This window comes from Pristiophorus japonicus, unplaced genomic scaffold (assembly GCF_044704955.1).
Source record: "Pristiophorus japonicus isolate sPriJap1 unplaced genomic scaffold, sPriJap1.hap1 HAP1_SCAFFOLD_512, whole genome shotgun sequence".
NCBI classification, from domain to species: Eukaryota; Metazoa; Chordata; class Chondrichthyes; family Pristiophoridae; genus Pristiophorus; species Pristiophorus japonicus.
Window position 1 is genome coordinate 198,370 of NW_027254418.1, and position 18,958 is coordinate 217,327.

General features: G+C 54.1%; 1 protein-coding gene across 1 annotated transcript in view; it reads left to right on the forward strand.

Moving 5' to 3' along the window:
- Positions 1–17,498: 17,498 nt before the first annotated feature.
- LOC139253803 (zinc finger protein 271-like) overlaps positions 17,499–18,958 on the forward strand; it is an 82,905-nt gene continuing 81,445 nt past the window's right edge. Inside the window, exon 1 of the mRNA XM_070873560.1 lies at positions 17,499–18,433. The gene's annotated coding sequence lies outside the window, so the exon portion shown is untranslated. The remainder of the gene's footprint in view (positions 18,434–18,958) is intronic.

Consider the following 18,958-nt stretch of genomic DNA (forward strand, 5'->3'; position numbering starts at 1 on the left):
CCAGGACTGCTCCGCTCCGGAAACCCGCCTCCCATACTCTGAGTGACAGGCGCTCCTACCAATCCGCATCCCCGGAGAGCCCCGCACGGGGCCGCCCCTGAGGCGCTGATGTGGGTTGAGCGAGGCTCGCGCTCGGAGCTTGGTGGTTGGGTTTAAATGTTGAATGTTTAACGGGCGGTGACCTTTGCCCCTGGGTCCCACTCCAGGACATTGTGATGTATTTACTGAGGCTCCCAGAGCTCGGGCCTTACACTAAACCTCCATCAGATAAAGGTCCTCCAGCAGTCTGTCCCCGCCGGGCCAGGCCGCGCAGCACTGCCCCCCAGTCAGCAAGGTCCACGGCGTGGGCCCTGGACACCGGCCGGGGACCATTTCCCAAAACTCGGGAGCCTCTCATCAACAAGGGCCGGCATTGACCACCAGATCCAACACCGCCCCCAGTGCGCCAGTGCAGCCTTCGGCCGCCTGAGGAAAAGAGTGTTCAAAGACCAGGCCCTCAAACCTACCACCAGGCTCATGGTCTAAGGGCTGTAGTAATACCCGCCCTCCTGTATGGCTCAGAGACATGGACCATGTACAGCAGACACCTCAAGTCGCTGGAGAATTACCACCAATGATGTCTCCGCAAGATCCTACAAATTTGGTGAGAGGGGAGCGACCTGTCAAAAGCCCAGCGGGAGATCGAGAGCCAGCGGCAGTTGGTGAGAGGGGAGCGACCTGTCAAAAGCCCAGCGGGAGATCGAGAGCCAGCGGCAGTTGGTGAGAGGGGAGCGACCTGTCAAAAGCCCAGCGGGAGATCGAGAGCCAGCGGCAGTTGGTGAGAGGGGAGCGACCTGTCAAAAGCCCAGCAGGAGATCGAGAGCCAGCGGCAGTTGGTGAGAGGGGAGCGACCTGTCAAAAGCCCAGCGGGAGATCGAGAGCCAGCGGCAGTTGGTGAGAGGGGAGCGACCTGTCAAAAGCCCAGCAGGAGATCGAGAGCCAGCGGCAGTTGGTGAGAGGGGAGCGACCTGTCAAAAGCCCAGCGGGAGATCGAGATCCAGCAAAATAGAAGTAGAAAGTAATCAAAAAGTGACGTCACAGCCAATGGGGTAAGTGATTGGCTGGTGATTGGTGAGTAGCTTTTCTTTTCTTTTTTATAGCAGGAAGTGAACTGTAACATTGTTATTACCAATTTAAGGGTATCTAAGGTTAAGACATGGCAGGAGAGCTCGGCCATGTGATATGCTCCTCCTGTACCATGTGGGAACTCGGGGACACGTCCGGTGTCCCTGGGCGCTACGTGTGTAGGAAGTGTATCCGCCTCGAGCTCTTGACGGTCCGCGTTGCGGAATTGGAGCTGAGGGTGGATTCACTCTGGAGCATCCACGATGCTGAGAATGACGTGAGTATCACGTGTAGTGACTTGGTCTTACCGCAGGAGAAGGGTCCACAGCCAGATAGGGAATGGAAGACCAGCAGGAAGAGCAGTGCAAGAAAGATAGTGCAGGGGTCCCCTGTGGTCATCCCCCTGCAAAACAGATACACTGCTTTGAGTATTGTTGGGGAGGATGACTCATCAGGGGAGGGCAGCAACAGCCAAGTTCATGGCACCGTAGGTGGCTCTGCTGCAAAGGAGGGCAGGAAAAAGAGTGGGAGAGCGATAGTGATAGGGGATTCGATGGTGAGGGGAATAGATAGGCGTTTCTGCGGACGCAACCGAGACTCCAGGATGGTATGTTGCCTCCCTGGTGCAAGGGTCAAGGATGTCTCAGAGCGGGTGCTGGACATTCTGAAATGGGAGGGAGAACAGCCAGTTGTCGTGGTGCACATTGGTACCAACGACATAGGTAAAAAAAAGGGATGAGGTCCTACGAAAAGAATTTAAGGAGCTAGGAGCTAAATTAAAAAGTAGGACCTCAAAAGTAGTAATCTCGGGATTGCTACCAGTGCCACGTGCTAGTCAGAGTAGGAATCGCAGGATAGCGCAGATGAATACATGGCTTGAGCAGTGGTGCAGCAGGGAGGGATTCAAATTCTTGGGGCATTGGAACCGGTTCTGGAGGAGGTGGGACCAGTACAAACCGGACGGTCTGCACCTGGGCAGGTCCGGAACCAATGTCCTAGGGGGAGTGTTTGCTAGTGCTGTTGGGGAGGAGTTAAACTAATATTGCAGGGGGATGGGAACCTATACAGGGAGACAGAGGGAGACAAAAATGAGGCAAAAGCAAAAGACAGAAAGGAGATAAGGAAAAGTGGAGGGCAGAGAAACCCAAGGCAAAGAACAAAAAGGGCCACTGTACAGCAAAATTCTAAAAGGACAAAGGGTGTTAAAAAAGCAAGCCTGAAGGCTTTGTGTCTTAATGCAAGGAGTATCCGCAATAAGGTGGATGAATTAACTGTGCAAATAGATGTTAACAAATATGATGTGATTGGGATTACGGAGACGTGGCTCCAGGATGATCAGGGCTGGGAACTCAACATCCAGGGGTATTCAACATTCAGGAAGGATAGAATAAAAGGAAAAGGAAGTGGGGTAGCATTGCTGGTTAAAGAGGAGATTAATGCAATAGTTAGGAAAGACATTAGCTTGGATGATGTGGAATCTATATGGGTAGAGCTGCAGAACACTAAAGGGCAAAAATCGTTAGTGGGAGTTGTGTACAGACCTCCAAACAGTAGTAGTGATGTTGGGGAGGGCATCAAACAGGAAATTAGGAGTGCATGCAATAAAGGTGCAACAGTTATAATGGGTGACTTTAATATGCACATAGATTGGGCTAGCCAAACTGGAAGCAATACGGTGGAGGAGGATTTCCTGGAATGCATAAGGGATGGTTTTCTAGACCAATATGTCGAGGAACCAACTAGGGGGGAGGCCATCTTAGACTGGGTGTTGTGTAATGAGAGAGGATTAATTAGCAATCTCATTGTGCGAGGCCCCTTGGGGAAGAGTGACCATAATATGGTGGAATTCTGCATTAGGATGGAGAATGAAACAGTTAATTCAGAGACCATGGTCCAGAACTTAAAGAAGGGTAACTTTGAAGGTATGAGGCATGAATTGGCTAAGATAGATTGGCTAATGATACTTAAGGGGTTGACTGTGGATGGGCAATGGCAGACATTTAGAGACCGCATGGATGAATTACAACAATTGTACATTCCTGTCTGGCGTAAAAATAAAAAAGGGAAGGTGGCTCAACCGTGGCTATCTAGGGAAATCAGGGATAGTATTAAAGCCAAGGAAATGGCATACAAATTGGCCAGAAATAGCAGCGAACCTGGGGACTGGGAGAAATTGAGAACTTAGCAGAGGAGGACAAAGGGTTTGATTAGGGCAGGGAAAATGGAGTACGAGAAGAAGCTTGCAGGGAACATTAAGGCGGATTGCAAAAGTTTCTATAGGTATGTAAAGAGAAAAAGGTTAGTAAAGACAAACGTAGGTCCCCTGCAGTCAGAATCAGGGGAAGTTATAACGGGGAACAAAGAAATGGCAGACCAATTGAACAAGTACTTTGGTTCGGTATTCACTAAGGAGGACACAAACAACCTTCCGGATATAAAAGTGGTCAGAGGGTCTATTAAGGAGTAGGAACTGAGGGAAATCTTTATTAGTCGGGAAATTGTGTTGGGGAAATTGATGGGATTGAAGGCCGATAAATCCCCAGGGCCTGATGGACTGCATCCCAGAGTACTTAAGGAGGTGGCCTTGGAAATAGCGGATGCATTGACAGTCATTTTCCAACATTCCATTGACTCTGGATCAGTTCCTATCGAGTGGAGGGTAGCCAATGTAACCCCACTTTTTAAAAAAGGAATGAGAGAGAAAGCAGGGAATTATAGACCGGTCAGCCTGACCTCAGTAGTGGGTAAAATGATGGAATCAATTATTAAGGATGTCATAGCAGCGCATTTGGAAAATGGTGACATGATAGGTCCAAGTCAGCATGGATTTGTGAAAGGGAGATCATGCTTGACAAATCTTCTGGAATTTTTTGAGGATGTTTCCAATAAAGTGGACAAAGGAGTACCAGTTGATGTGGTATATTTGGACTTTCAGAAGGCTTTCGACAAGATCCCACACAGGAGATTAATGTGCAAAGTTAAAGCACATGGGATTGGGGGTAGTGTGCTGACGTGGATTGAGAACTGGTTGTCAGACAGGAAGCAAAGAGTAGGAGTAAATGGGTACTTTTCGGAATGGCAGGCAGTGACTAGTGGGGTACCGCAGGATTCTGTGCTGGGGCCCCAGCTGTTTACATTGTACATTAATGATTTAGACGAGGGGATTAAATGTAGTATCTCCAAATTTGCGGATGACACTAAGTTGGGTGGCAGTGTGAGCTGCGAGGAGGATGCTATGAGGCTACAGAGTGACTTGGATAGGTTAGGTGAGTGGGCAAATGCGTGGCAGATGAAGTATAATGTGGATAAATGTGAGGTTATCCACTTTGGTGGTAAAAACAGAGAGACAGACTATTATCTGAATGGTGACAGATTAGGAAAAGGGAAGGTGCAACGAGACCTGGGTGTCATGGTACATCAGTCATTGAAGGTTGGCATGCAGGTACAGCAGGCGGTTAAGAAAGCAAATGGCATGTTGGCCTTCATAGCGAGGGGATTTGAGTACAGGGGCAGGGAGGTGTTGCTACAGTTGTACAGGGCCTTGGTGAGGCCACACCTGGAGTATTGTGTACAGTTTTGGTCTCCTAACTTGAGGAAGGACATTCTTGCTATTGAGGGAGTGCAGCGAAGATTCACCAGACTGATTCCCGGGATGGTGGGACTGACCTATCAAGAAAGACTGGATCAACTGGGCTTGTATTCACTGGAGTTCAGAAGAGTGAGAGGGGACCTCATAGAAACGTTTAAAATTCTGACTGTTTTGGACAGGTTGGATGCAGGAAGAATGTTCCCAATGTTGGGGAAGTCCAGAACCAGGGGTCACAGTCTAAGGATAAGGGGTAAGCCATTTAGGACCGAGATAAGGAGAAACTTCTTCACCCAGAGAGTGGTGAACCTGTGGAATTCTCTACCACAGGAAGTAGTTGAGGCCAATTCACTAAATATATTCAAAAGGGAGTTATATGAAGTCCTTACTACTCGGGGGATCAAGGGGTATGGCGTGAAAGCAGGAAGTGGGTACTGAAGTTTCATGTTCAGCCATGAACTCATTGAATGGCGGTGCAGGCTAGAAGGGCTGAATGGCCTGCTCCTGCACCTATTTTCTATGTTTCTATGTTTCTATAAATCCCCTGGGAGGACAGATGCACCAACGTTAGCGTCCTCGACCAGGTCAACATCCCCAGCATCGAAGAACTGACCACACTCGATCAGCTCCGCTGGGCAGGCCACATTGTCCGCATGCCCCAGACATGAGACTCCTAAAGCAAGCGCTCTAACCGGAACTCCGTCACGGCAAACAAGCCGAAGGAGGGCAGAGGAAACATTACAAGGACACCCTTGAAGCCTCCCTGATAAAGTGCAACATCTCCACCGACACCTGGGAGACCCTGGCCGAAGACCACTCGAAGTGGAGAAAGTGCATCCGGGAGGGCGTTGAGCTCTTCGAATCTCAACGCCGCGAACGTGAAGAGGTCAGGTGCAAGCAGCGGAAGGAATATGTGGTAAATCAGTGCCATCCACCCCTTCCTCCGACGAATATCTGTCCCACCTGTGACAGGGTCTGTGGCTCTCGTATTAGACTGTTCAACCACTAAAGAACTCATATTTTAGGAGGGTAAGCAAGTCTTCCTTGATTCCGAGGGACTGCCTATGAAAAAAAAGAGGGATTGGCGGGACAATAACAACAACTTGTCTTTATATTGCGGCTTTATCGCAGTAAAAGGTCCACAGGCACTTCACAGGAGGGTCACAGATTGTTTTGTCTATTCCGGGGTGGATCTGCGATTGTCACCGAATCGGCCTCCCACAATATCTACAGAATCCCGGGAATACCCGCAATCTCCCCAACAATGGTCTTTATCATCATCGGCGGTCCCTGGAACCAGGATGACTTGCTTCCACATGGGTTTGCAGTTGTTTCAATGAAGGAGCCGATATTCCAGTCCTGAACTCCAATGGAAGGGTGGAAGATGCCTGTGCCTGGTTTGTTTTAATTTGTGATTGACAGAGCTCGGCCTTTATCCAGCGGCAAGGGTTAACCAGGACGGCAGGAGACCTGCTCTGCTGCAAGGATCTAGTGCGCACACAGTGTGGGCAGGCCCGTGCTGCCCCTGGGCCCTCGGCTCTTCTGGGCACCGTACCCTCATTCACCGCACCCCCGCCACGATTTCTCACCGTTCCTCCGCCACGATCTCTCACCGCTCATCCGCCCCGACCTTCCCGCTTCTCCGCTGTACCTGCACCCCGCCGATGTTCCTGCCCACGCACCAAACTGCGACCTGGGTTTTGATGATGTCATCCAGTCACCCACCTTGAAGCTGTCGCACACTTGTAGCAGTTCACTCTGGAAGCTGCAGTGGTATGCTCTTTTATCCTCCTGACCCATGGTGGCTTTTTTTTCTTCAAAAATATACTTTATTCATATAAAATTTTCACAATACATTGGAAAATAGTTCAATACATTGCGGTCAACAATTCCATACAATTCATTTAGATGCTGACAGCAGTTCCATACGATGCACTACCGTGCATTTCATTTCAGGGTACAGTTTAGTACAATCCATAAATCACATTACATGTAGTACTGTGCAAATAAGGGTATTACATGGAGCAGATAATAACAGGTTTACATTACATTCCAGGATACATTTCAATACCGATCACGAATCATGTTACATGTAGCACTATGCAGATGAAAGCAGTACACGGAACGGATGAGAATATGTCCTCTCGCAGGTCGGGATGACCCACAATGTTCCAGGACCCTCGCTGCTCTTTTATCCTCCCGACCTGCGGTGGTGTCCTCTCGCAGGTCAGGGTGGCCCACGATGAATGAATGCCCCGGGACTAGGTTGCCCTGATGGCGACGCTCAGATGTAATTATTTCTGTGGTGCTAACTTTAATATTCTCCTGTAAGTCCCACTGCAATCCAGTTCCAGTTCCATTGAGGGTGTAAAAGAAAAAATAGTCACCCGTGGCTAACTAAAGAAGTAAAGGACGGTATCCAATTAAAAACAAGGGCATACAACGTGGCCAAAACAAGTGGGAGGACAGAAGATTGGGAAGCTTTTATAAACTAGCAAAGAATGTCTAAAAAATCATGAAGAAAGGGAAGATAGACTATGAAAGTAAACTAGCACAAAATATAAAAATGGATAGCAAGAGTTTCTATAGGTATATAAAAAGGAAAAGATGGCTAAAGTAAATGTTGGTCCCTCAGAGGATGAGAACGGGAATTAGTAATGGGGAACATGGAGATGGCAGAAACTCTAAACAAATATTTTGTATTAGTTTTTATGGTCGAGGACACAAACAATATTCCAACAGTGGACAGTCGAGGGAATATAGGGGGGGAGGAACTGATCACAATCACTAAGAAGTAAGATAATGGGACTAAAGGCGGGTAAATCCCCTGGACCTGATGGCTTGCATCCTATGGTCTTAAGAGAAGTAACAGCAGGGATAGTAGATGCATTGGTTATAATTTCACAAAATTCCCTGGATTCTGGGAGGTCCCAGCCGATTGGAGAACGGTAAATGTAACGCCCCTATTTAAAAAGGAGACAGACAAAAAGCAGGAAACTAGACCAGTTAGCCTAACATCTGTGGTTGGGAGTCCATTATTAAAGAAGCAGTAGCAGGATATTTGGAAAAGTATAATTCGGTCAGGCAGAGTCAGCATGGATTTATGAAGGGGAAGTCATGTTTGACAAATTTGCTGGAATTCTTTGAGGATGTAACGAACATGGTGGAGAAAAGGGAACCAGTGGATGTGGTGTATTTGGACTTCCAGAAGGCATTTGACAAGGTGCCATATAAAAGATTACTGCGCAAGATAAAAGTTCACGGGGTTGAGGGTAATAGATAGCATGGATAAAGGATTGGCTAACTAACAGAAAACAGAGTTGGGATAAATGGGTGCCGCTGGGACCCCAACTATTTACAATCTATATTAACAACTTGGAAGAAAGGACCGAGTGTAACATAGCCAAGTTTGCTGATGATGCAAAGATGGGATAAAAAGCAATGTGTGGTGAGGAGGACACAAAATACCTGCAAAACGACATAGATAGGCTAAGTGAGTGGGCAAAAATTTGGCAGATGGAGTGTAATGTTGGAAAGTGTGAGGTCATGCACTTTGGCAAAAAAAATCAAAGAGCAAGTTAAAATTTTAATGGAGGAAAATTGCAAAGTGCTGCAGTACAGCGGGACCTGGGGTTATTTGTGCATGAAGCACAAAAGTTTAATATTCAGGTACAGCAAGTGATCAGGAAGGCCAATGGTATCATGGTCTTTATTGCAAAGGGGATGGAGTATAAAAGCAGGGAAGTCTTGCTACAGTTTTACAGGGTATTGGTGAGGCCACACCTGGAATACTGCCTTGGTTTCCGTATTTACAACAAAAGGATATACTTGCTTTGGAGGCAGTTCGGAGAAGGTTCACTAGGTTGATTCCGGAGATGAGGTTGTTGACTTACGAGGAAAGGTTGAGTAGAATGGGCCTATACTCATTGGAATTCAGAAGAATGAGAGGTGATCTTATCGAAACGTATATGATTATGAGGGGGCTTGACAAGGTGGATGCAGAGAGGATGTTTCCACTGATAGGGGAGACTAGAACTTGGGGGCATAATCTTAGAATAAGGGGGCGCCCATTTAAAACTGAGATGAGGAGAAATTTCTTCTCTCAGGGTTGTAAATCTGTGGAATTCGCTGCCTCAGAGAATTGTGGAAGCTGGGACATTGAATAAATTTAAGACAGCGGTAGACAGTTTCTTAACCGATAAGGGATTAAAGGGTTACGGGGAGCGGGCAGGAAAGTGGACCTGAGTCTATAATCAGATCAGCCATGATTGTATTAAATGGTGGAGCAGGCTCCAGGGGCCGTATGGCCTACTCATGCTCCTATTTCTTATGTTCTTATGTAAAAGGACGATGATAATCAGCTCTTGATGAATCGACTGACTCTGGCAGATATGGATGTGATCTTTAGGTTTGAGCTTCCCGTGTGCTAATCTTCTTCTTCTAATACCCTTTAAAAGGAGTTTACAAAAGTCGTCACTGTAAGTACAGGATAGAACTTCAGAACATTCTCTCCTTCTTGTTCCTGTCCTGTGGGCCATGCAGCGCTGATACACCCGGGTAATCTGGGCCTGTCACTGATGATAAATCCCACAGCTCCCGTCCCACAGGACACACACGTGACAACCAATGGGCCCATGGTTTTCCTGCTGCCAGGCTCGGAACTCGGCCATCCTGTGAGGTTTGTGCCCTGCCCTGGTGCCATGCTCAATACGCGGCCATCCTGTGGGGTTTGTGTCCTCCCCTTGTGCCAGGCTCAATACACGGCCATCCTGTGGGGTGGGTGCCCTCCCCTGGTGCCAGGCTCGGTATACACCATCCTGTAGGGTGGGTGCCCTCCCCTGGTGCCAGACTCGGTACACGGCTATCCTGTGGGGTGGGTGCCCTCCACTGGTGCCAGGCTTGGTATACACCATCCTGTGGGGTGGGTGCCCTCCCCTGGTGCCAGACTCGGTACACGGTCATTCTGTGGGGTGGGTGCCCTCCCCTGGTGCCAGACTCGGTGCACGGCTAATCTGTGGGGTCTGTGTCCTCCCTGCCAGGCTACATGACGTCACACAGACTGCGTTGCCAGGTTACTGATGTCACACAGCTCACGTTGCTGGGGTTCTGATGTCACACACCCCTTCTTGCTGGGTTGATGACGTCACGCAGCTTGCGCTGCCGGATTGGTGACGTCACTGGCGCTGAGTGAGCGGCACCGCCTCCGAATGTGGGAGTGGGCGGGGGAAATGGAAGATACTGGGCTGCGATTGGTGGACGGCCTGTCAATCAAGTCAATCAGCCAATTGCAGGGGTGGACAACGCCTCCCTGAGCGCGCCGTGAGGCGGCACTGCGCATGTCCAGGGAGCCCGGAGGCCGGCCGTTGGTGAAGTTAAACAAGATGGCGGAAAGTGAGCGGAGCTGAGTGTCCCGGGGGGAGAGGGGGCCGAGGGAGAGTGTCCCGGGGGGAGAGGGAGAGTGTCCCGGGGTGGAGAGGGGGCCGAGGGAGAGTGTCCTGGGGGGGAGAGGGGGCCGAGGGAGAGTGTCCTGGGGGGAGAGGGGGCCGAGGGAGAGTGTCCCGTGGGGAGAGGGAGTCGAGGGAGAGTGTCCCGGGGGGAGAGGGAGAGTGTCCCGGGTTGTAGAGGGGGCCGATGGAGAGTGTCCTGGGGGGAGAGGGGGCCCAGGGAAAGTGTCTCGGGGGGGAGAGGGGGCCGAGGGAGAGTGTCCCGGGGTGGGAACACCAGGTGCAGTAGGCTAGTAGCGGTCGCGTGGACTAAAGGATAAGGTGTCTGACTTCGTTTATAACTGTGATCTTATCGCTGTCATTCATGCACAAGGACCAATCGTGGAGCAGTGGAGGCGTGTCCTGCTCAGTTGGAGCTGTGAGCAGTGAGAGAAGCAGCTAGCAACTTTTGCTCCTGCCTGGAGAGCCCTGAGACCAGCCCAGGAAGAGAAGGAGGGAAGGGGCTTCACCACCAACTTTCACCCAGAGGGAGAGGAGGAGAAAAGAAAACTTTTTTACAACTTTACCATTTCTGCAAGGAGTTGGAGAGAGGGGGAAAAACCAACAACAAACCAGTGTGGAAGGAGGGAGACTCTACATTTATACAGGTGGGTGTGGGTGCATTTCCCAAAAAGACTTTGTTGTATCGGTGGGGGGAGGAAAGAAGACCACTGAGGGCCGGAACATCGCGGGGGGTGTGTGTGTGTGTGTGTGTGTGTGTGTGTGTGTGGTAGTGTGCGTGGGGGCCGTGCTTACAACTAGGCCCCCCCCACAATTGGAACCCCCCCCACATTTGCCTAGCCTGGGATAGCTGGAGCTACCAGGCTGAAGATTCTTTAAATCACCAATTAACATCGTTAGGAGTGTGTGCCTGGTGGCTCTAGCTACCCCAGGTGAAGACGTCTTCTCCCCCCACCTGAAGACCAACCCAAAGACTGTGCTTGTGTGTTTTGACATCTGGGGAGTGCACCCACCCACAGCTGCGAGGGGAGACCTGCCCTCGCAGTCCCCACCCCCCCCACCCCCCTCTCTCTTTCTCCGTTACTCTCTGTTTCTCCCCTCTCTCTCTGAGAGCCCTTTCTTCCTAATTTAAAAAAAAACAATTAAGACAACTGAGCAGAGGGAGCAAGGCCCCTCCCCAATTACCAACTAGGGGAGAGGTGCCTCATTAAGAGCTCCTCTGCTCAGTCAAACCAAACGAGGCCATTAAAGACCATTAAGGCCTGTGACTTTGGGGTGGGTGTAGCCCTTAAAGGGACCCCGTGATGGCGACCCCATCCACGCCGGTGGCAGGGCCAGCGAAGACGTATGCGCAGGTGGCAACCGCTTCCACGGCACCTCCTGCGCCACCCGCTGCCCTGCCACCTTTCAGACTTATAACCAGGAAACACGGGGTCAAGAGCTACACTCACCCCACAATGAGCATCGAGGAGTGCGTGCGGGCGATGGCTGGGGTAGTCGGCCCCTCGGCCATTGTCGCAGCCTCCAAGATGTCTGGGAAGGCTGTGTTCTTCCTGGGGTCGGAGCGAGCGGTGTCCCTGGCCTTCGAAAGGGGGCTCACGGTGGGCGGGACGTTCCTGCCGGTGGATCCTCTCGAGGCCACCGCGCAGAGGGTCATCGTGTCGAACGTCCCGCCCTTTGTTCCCGCTGAGCTCCTCCTCCCTCACCTACAACAACTGGGGGAGGTAAGGTCAGGGATCAACCCCATACCGCTCGGCCTCAGGGAGAACAGCCTGCGCCACTTGTTCTCCTTCCGCCGCCAGCTCTTTGTCCGGCTGGCGCGGGAGGACACGACGGAGGGAAGTTTTAATGTGGTGCACGAGGGGACTGCCTACCGCGTCTTCTGGACGTCGGACGGCGTGCGGTGCCATGCCTGCAAGGAGGTGGGGCACGTTCGCAAGAACTGCCCCGCCTCCAAGGCCGCCAAACCACCGAAGGCGGCCAAGGCTGGCGCCGCCGCCACCCCTCCCCCGAGTTGCGTCCGCGTGCCGGGAGTCATGGGTGCGCGGGCATCGTCGGGGGCCTTTGTTTTCAGGGCCTCCGGCGGGGGGTAGGGAGAACGTCCGAACGGAAGGAAGGCGCGGAAGAAGACGAGACCTCTAGAGGCGGGTCCCCTCAGTGCGCCGGAAAGTTTGACCACCGCGCTCAGCCCAACCCAGTCACCGGCGAGCGCGTGGTGCCCCGTGCCCGAGCCCTTGAATAACACCACAGAGGGGCCCGGGCGCGGGAAAGGAAAGGAAAAGGGGGGGGCGGAGCGGGAGGCCTCGGCAGACATGGGGGTCTCCCTGCCTCCGCGCGCCCCCAGGAACAAAAGGAGGCGCGGCTCCGATGAGGCGGAGGGGGAACAACATCCCTCCGCGGAGGAGTCGGTGCCCGCCGCGTGTCCCGCGTCCCCCACCAGCGCTCCCAAATTGCGCTGCAGGCGCGAAGAGTCTGTCCCCGGGGAGGGTGAGGCAGTCGAGGCTGCCCAGCCGCTGCCTCCTGGGGATGGAGTGGAAGATCTGCCTGTCGTGGGGGGCGTGGGGCCAGCGGAAGAATGCATTGCCGCCGGGCCGGGCGTCCCGGGGACTGAGGCGGGCGGGGCCGAAAAGGCCGAACCTGAGCCCGCACAGCCAATACCCAACTTCCCCCGGGAGTCGCTCGACCCGGCAGAAACACAATTTACTGATTTTAATGAAACTGTAGATGCTGGGCCGGGGGGTGGCAGCGGGGAGGGGGAGGAACGCCCACCCTCGCCCCTTACTTTGGAGCTGGTGCACTTGGGGAGCCTGGGGATTTCCTATGGCCGGGTCTCTCCTTGTTCCCCAGTTCCTGGGGCGGAGGGGGAACCCCTTCCGCTGTCATTTCCCGACCCAGCACCATTTTTAAAAGAGCCCAGTGGGGACTCCTCTGCCGACGATCCTGGGGGTGGGATCGGGGCAGAGCCAGGGCCGGTTGGAGCGGCCGGTTCATTTGCCGTATCTTGTGCGGTCGATGGGCCGGCTGCTGGCGGCCACCTCCCGGAGGAGGACGGGGACTCGGTGGGGGACGCGGGTGAAGACCTAGAGACCACCGCCAGCGAGGCGGTGGATCTGCTCGCGGCCGCCGCCGAGACCATCCTCATTCCTGCACGGGAACTCCGGGACTTTTTGGCCCAGAGCCGGGGTCGCTGCAACCAAGCCCGACTGGCCCTGGAAAAATGGTCCGAGCCAGAGCTGATCAAGGGGTCCGTCCGCGCCGCCGTCAAAACCTTGGCCGCGGGCGGGCCCTTGACAAAGGCGCAACAGCTTGAGCTGCGCGAGCTCGAGGGACTCCTCGCTGGGCTGCGGAGGGAGCGGAGTTCAACAAAAGACTCCGCTCCCTCCCCCACAATAGGTTAAGGTAGAGGTTGCACTATGCTTTTGCCATGAAGATAACCATAGCCAGCCTCAACATCAACGGCGGCAGAGGGGCACGCCGTAGATTTGACAATTTTTCGCTCCTGCGGGAGGGGAAATATGCGGTGTGCTTCCTGCAAGAAACCCACACCGTTCCGGGAGACGAAGCCACGTGGCTCCTGGAATGGCAAGGAGAGGTCCGCATGAGCCACCTCACCGCCATTTCTAGTGGGGTGGCCATCTTGCTGGGCCCGCATTTTCAGCCGGAGATCTTGGGGGTCGAGGAGCCCGTGCCAGGCCGCTTGCTGCACGTAACGGTTCGCCTGGGGGACGTGCCGCTCCATCTCGTGAACGTGTACGCCCCTCAGCCCGGTCCGCAGCAAACGCGCTTCTTTGAAGAGGTGTCCGCTCTTCTTGGCTCCGTCGACGTCGGCGACTGCATTGTCCTCGGGGGGGATTTTAACTGCACCCTCGAGGCGAGGGACCGCTCCGGTGCCCCGCAGTGCATGACGGCGATGGAGAAGTTGAGGGACCTGGTCGGGTCCTTCGACTTGGTGGACGTCTGGCGAAATCTCCACCCCGACTCCAGCGCCTTTACTTGGGTGAGGCCTGGAGTTGGATGGTCTAGAGTCGACCGCCTTTACGTGTCTCGGGCGTACGTTTCCTGCGTCCCGGCGGCCTCCATGCGGCCGGTGCCGTGTTCGGACCACCACCTGGTGTGGGCGGAGCTCGCTTCGCTCCGCGCGAGGACGGGGTCCGCGTACTGGCACTTTAACAACCGGCTGCTGGAGGACGTGCGGTTCCAGGACTTGTTCCGTCGATTCTGGTCCGACTGGAGAAGGAAGCAGGGGGGCTTCCCCTCCTTGAGGCTATGGTGGGACGTGGGCAAGGCTCACGTCCGCGTCTTCTGTCAAGAGTACGCGAGGGGGTCGACCAAGAGGCGGGCGGCCAGAGTCGGGCGCCTAGAAAAAGAGGTGCTCGACCTGGAAGCCCGTCTCGGTCAAGTCGTCCAGGACCCGGCCCTGCGGACGGTGTACGAAGCGAAGAAGGCCGCGCTGAAGGACCTGCAGCTCGTCGGGTCCCGAGGCGCGTTCGTGAGGTCGCGGATCCGGTTCCTGCGGGATCTGGACCGCGGCTCCCCCTTCTTCTACTCGCTGGAAAAAAGGCAGAGTGTCCGTAAGCAGCTCTTGACGCTGCTGGCCGACGACGGCTCTCTCGTCTCGGATCCGGAGGGCGTCAACAACAGGGTCCGTGAATATTACGGGGCTCTGTTCTCTCCGGATCCGTCCAGCGAGGAAGCGCGTAGAGTTTTGTGGGAGGACCTGCCGAAGGTCAGCCCGGAGGGCGCCGAAAATCTGGAAGCTCCGCTAAGCCTGGCGGAGCTGACCGGTGCCCTCGCCCGGCTCTCGAGGGGAAAATCCCCGGGGCTGGACGGGCTGACCGTGGAGTTCCACAGGGCGTTCTGGGACGTCCTGGGGAGCGACTACGCGCGGGTCCTGGGGGAAAGTCTGGCGACCGGGGAGATGCCCCTCTCTTGGCGCAGGGCAGTCATCGTCCTGCTGCCTAAGAAGGGCGATCTCCGCCTCCTTAAGAACTGGCGCCCGGTCTCCCTCCTCAGCACGGACTACAAAATCTTCGCCAGGGCGATGTCTGCTCGCCTTGGTGCCGTGCTGGACCACATGATCCACCCCGACCTGTCATACACGGTCCCGGGCCGGACAATCCACGATAACATCCATCTGGTCCGGGACCTCATCCATTGTTCCCAGGAGGCTGGTCTGTCGGTCGCCTTCCTATCCCTCGACCAAGAGAAGGCGTTCGACAGGGTGGATCACGACTATCTGCTCGGAACTCTGCGCGCTTTCGGGTTCGGGACGCATTTCGTCGCCCGGATCCGACTTTTGTACGCCGCCGCGGAGTCTCTGATTAAGGTTAACGGGTCCTTGACGGCGCCCCTTCGCTTTAGGAGAGGGGTGCGCCAGGGATGCCCCATGTCCGGCCAGTTATACGCCGTTTGCGTGGAGCCTTTCCTGCGCCTCTTGCGGACGAGGTTGACGGGACTGGCTCTGCAAGGGCTGGGCGTGGAGGTCGTCCTCTCGGCTTACGCCGATGACGTGCTCCTCGCGATAGAGGATCCCGCTGACCTGCGGAGGATGCGTGAGTGCCAGGAGATTTACTCGGCCGCGTCCTCCGCCAGGATCAACTGGGAGAAATGTTCCGGACTCCTGGTGGGTCAGTGGCGGGTGGACTCCCTGCCGGAGGAGCTCAGGCCTTTTGCCTGGAGCACGACCCATCTCCTCTATCTGGGAGTCTACCTTAGCCCCGACGAGGGAGCCTGGCCGGCGAACTGGCAGGAGCTGGAGGCCAAGGTTGCCGCTCGCCTAGGGCGCTGGACAGGACTGCTCCGAGTGCTGTCCTACAGGGGTCGAGCGCTAGTCATAAACCAGCTGGTGGCCGCAATGCTGTGGTACCGGCTGGTCACTTTGACCCCTCCCCCTGCGTTTGTCGCCAAGATACAGAAGAAGCTGGTGGACTTCTTCTGGAACAACAGGAAGCACTGGGTCTCTGCCGCGGTCTTGAGTCTCCCGCTTGAGGAGGGCGGTCAGTCGTTGGTGTGCGTCAGCGCCCAGCTCGCGACTTTCCGTCTTCAGACCCTGCAGAGATACCTTTACGTCGAGCCCCCTCCTAGGTGGTGCGCTCTGGCGAGGTATTTCTTCCGCCAGCAGCTCGACCTCAATTATGACACGCAGCTCCTGTTTGTGAACTTGGGGGGTGCCAGGACCGCCCTCCGGGAGCTGCCTGTCTTTTACAGGGAACTCATCAGGGTCTGGAACAAAGTCTCCACCAAGCGCAGCTCTCCGCCGGCTTGAGTGGTGGCCGTCCTGCAGGAACCGCTGCTCGGGAATCCCTACCTCCACGGCCGAGGTTTTATGTGGCGGTCGGAAGAGAGGGCTGTGGCTGGTGAGGTGACCAGGGTCAGGGACCTGCTCGATGGCGGAGGAGCGGGCTGGATGGCGCCAGACACACTGGCGCGGCGCCTAAATTCTGCCAACGTCCGCCACGCGGCCGATGCCATCGAGTCGCTAAAAACAGCTCTGGGCCCTGACTCCGTTAGGTGCATCGAGGAGGCTCAAGCACGTGGGGAGATCCCGTCCGAACTGACCCCCGTCCGGACGGAATTCCTCATCGGCGCCAAACCCCGGAACCTCCCTCGGGGGCCGGCGCCTCACAACTTGAGCCGCCTCGGGGAAATCCCCTCCGTGCCTTTCAGTTCCGCGCGGAGGGGTTTCCTGTACGGGCTGCTCCTGCACACCCTCAACTTTGCCATCCTCGCCGGCCGTCCGGACACGCCATGGCGTACCATCTTGCCGTCCGGAGGAGGCGGGGGTCCCCGATGGAGGGCACTCTACGCAGGGGTCCTCCCACTATTCATCGGGGACTTGGCCTGGAGGGTGGTGCACGGAGCAGTGCCGTGCAACAAATTTTTAAGCCGGTTCACGGACTCCCAGGCCGCCTGCAATTTCTGCGGTCTGGAGGAGTCCGTGTTCCATGTTTTTATTGAGTGCACGAGGTTGCAGCCCCTGTTCCATTATTTGAAGGGGCTGCTCCTGAAATTCTGGCTGCACTTCAGTCCCACTCTCCTGATCTTTGGGCACCCTGTGCGGAGGGGAGCGGGTAGGTCCGAAGGCCTCCTCGTAGGACTGCTCCTGGGCACGGCCAAGGGTGCCATCAGCCGGTCCAGGCAGCGGGCGGTCGAGGGGGTCGTTCAACCTGACTGCCTGCCTCTCTTCCGCTCTTACATCCGGTCCAGGGTGTCCTTGGAGATGGAGCACGCGGTGTCCACCGGTACGCTCGTGGCCTTCCGCGAGAGGTGGGCACCGGAGGGACTGGAGTGCATCATCACGCCCGGCAACCAAATTTTAATTTGATTTTACGTTTTTAAGTTTAATTTGTTTTAATTGCCGGTGCTTTTAGTGTCCCCCTTCCCTTTTATAGGGGGCACTGGGGAAAATTGTGATTTTAGTGCCCCAAAAAAAAAAAAAAAGAAAAACACAAAAAAAAACTAAAAAAGGGGAAAAAAAAAAAAGGGCCTTGTAAATGTCTGGTGTGTCACCCAGGTCGGGTGGCACCGTTTAATGTTTTATGTTTTCGCAGGTAAACTCAAAAGAGTTTCCTTCAACACAGTGGGCAGGGCTCCTTGGCGCTGCCGGCTCCTATTGGTGGGAGTGGCTGGCAATCTGCTGCGTGCAGCCAATAGACTGTCGGGACTATGCACCGAACGCGCTCTGTGGCGGCAGTGCGCATTCTCGGTACCGCCCTCCCCACCCCCAGTCCCCGGATGCCGCGCAGTTTGCTGTAACCAACGGTTGGATAATGTGAGGAACCGGGGGCCGCAGGGAACCGGACTGATGGTGGGCGGCTGGGGCCGGGGCAGAGCAGGCGGGCGCGGTGAGTCTGTGAGGGAAAGCACCGGACTGAACACACAGCCCTGCAGCTCAGTGTTTGGGGACATGCGGGAGATAGACTGAAACTTCCAGTGAGATCAGTTAGTGTGTAACCCGGGGAGAATTCTGGTGATTTTCTGTAAGTCCAAATGGGCGGGACAGGAATCTTGAGGAAAAGGATAAAATCAAACAGAAATACTGGACATATACTTTTCTGAAACTTTGGAAAAACACTTTACATTACATTCCACTTCACAACATTAATCTTCTAATTTTATGCCCTGTGATAATTCGATCCCGGTGAATCACGGAGTGATTGAGAATGTTCCACAGCTGGAAGGAAACCGGGATTGTGGACTGAGGAACAACAGCAGGTGAACCAGCACAGGATTGTGAGAGCACCAACCATGGAGCCCCTTTCCGATTGAAAGCGCTTCAATAGATCGACTGGGGAGAAAGGTAAGAGAAAGTGCCATTTACTCAGATACACACCGGTCCTGTAGACAGTACACACAGGTTACAAGGTAAGACAGGAAATGAGACTGGGAGAGTCTGACCACCGAGCACAATTATCCAGCTTGAGGCCGTGCAATGGGATGTGAATTGAGATCAGTTTCTGTCTCTAAACACAGTCACAGTGAATCTTGTGTGTGTTTTAGAGTAAAGGGCTTTGATCTAAGAGGTGACTCCAGTTTGAGGCAGAGCCCAGCAGATGGACCCGTCTCTGTACATTCGGTGGGGCTGAACTCACACCGACACCATCAGATCTCAATGTTCAAATATTTCCCATCTCGTGAGAAAGTCAATGGAAAGATTGAACTGGAAGCACGTCGTCAATTCACTGATCATGATGCACAGACCAATCTGAAATACCAGCACGGCCTATCACTGACAGAATCAATTATTCATTCATGAACATTTAGAATTATAAGAAAATATATTGATAACTACTAATGAAGCATTTCCGATTAATCGATCACTAGA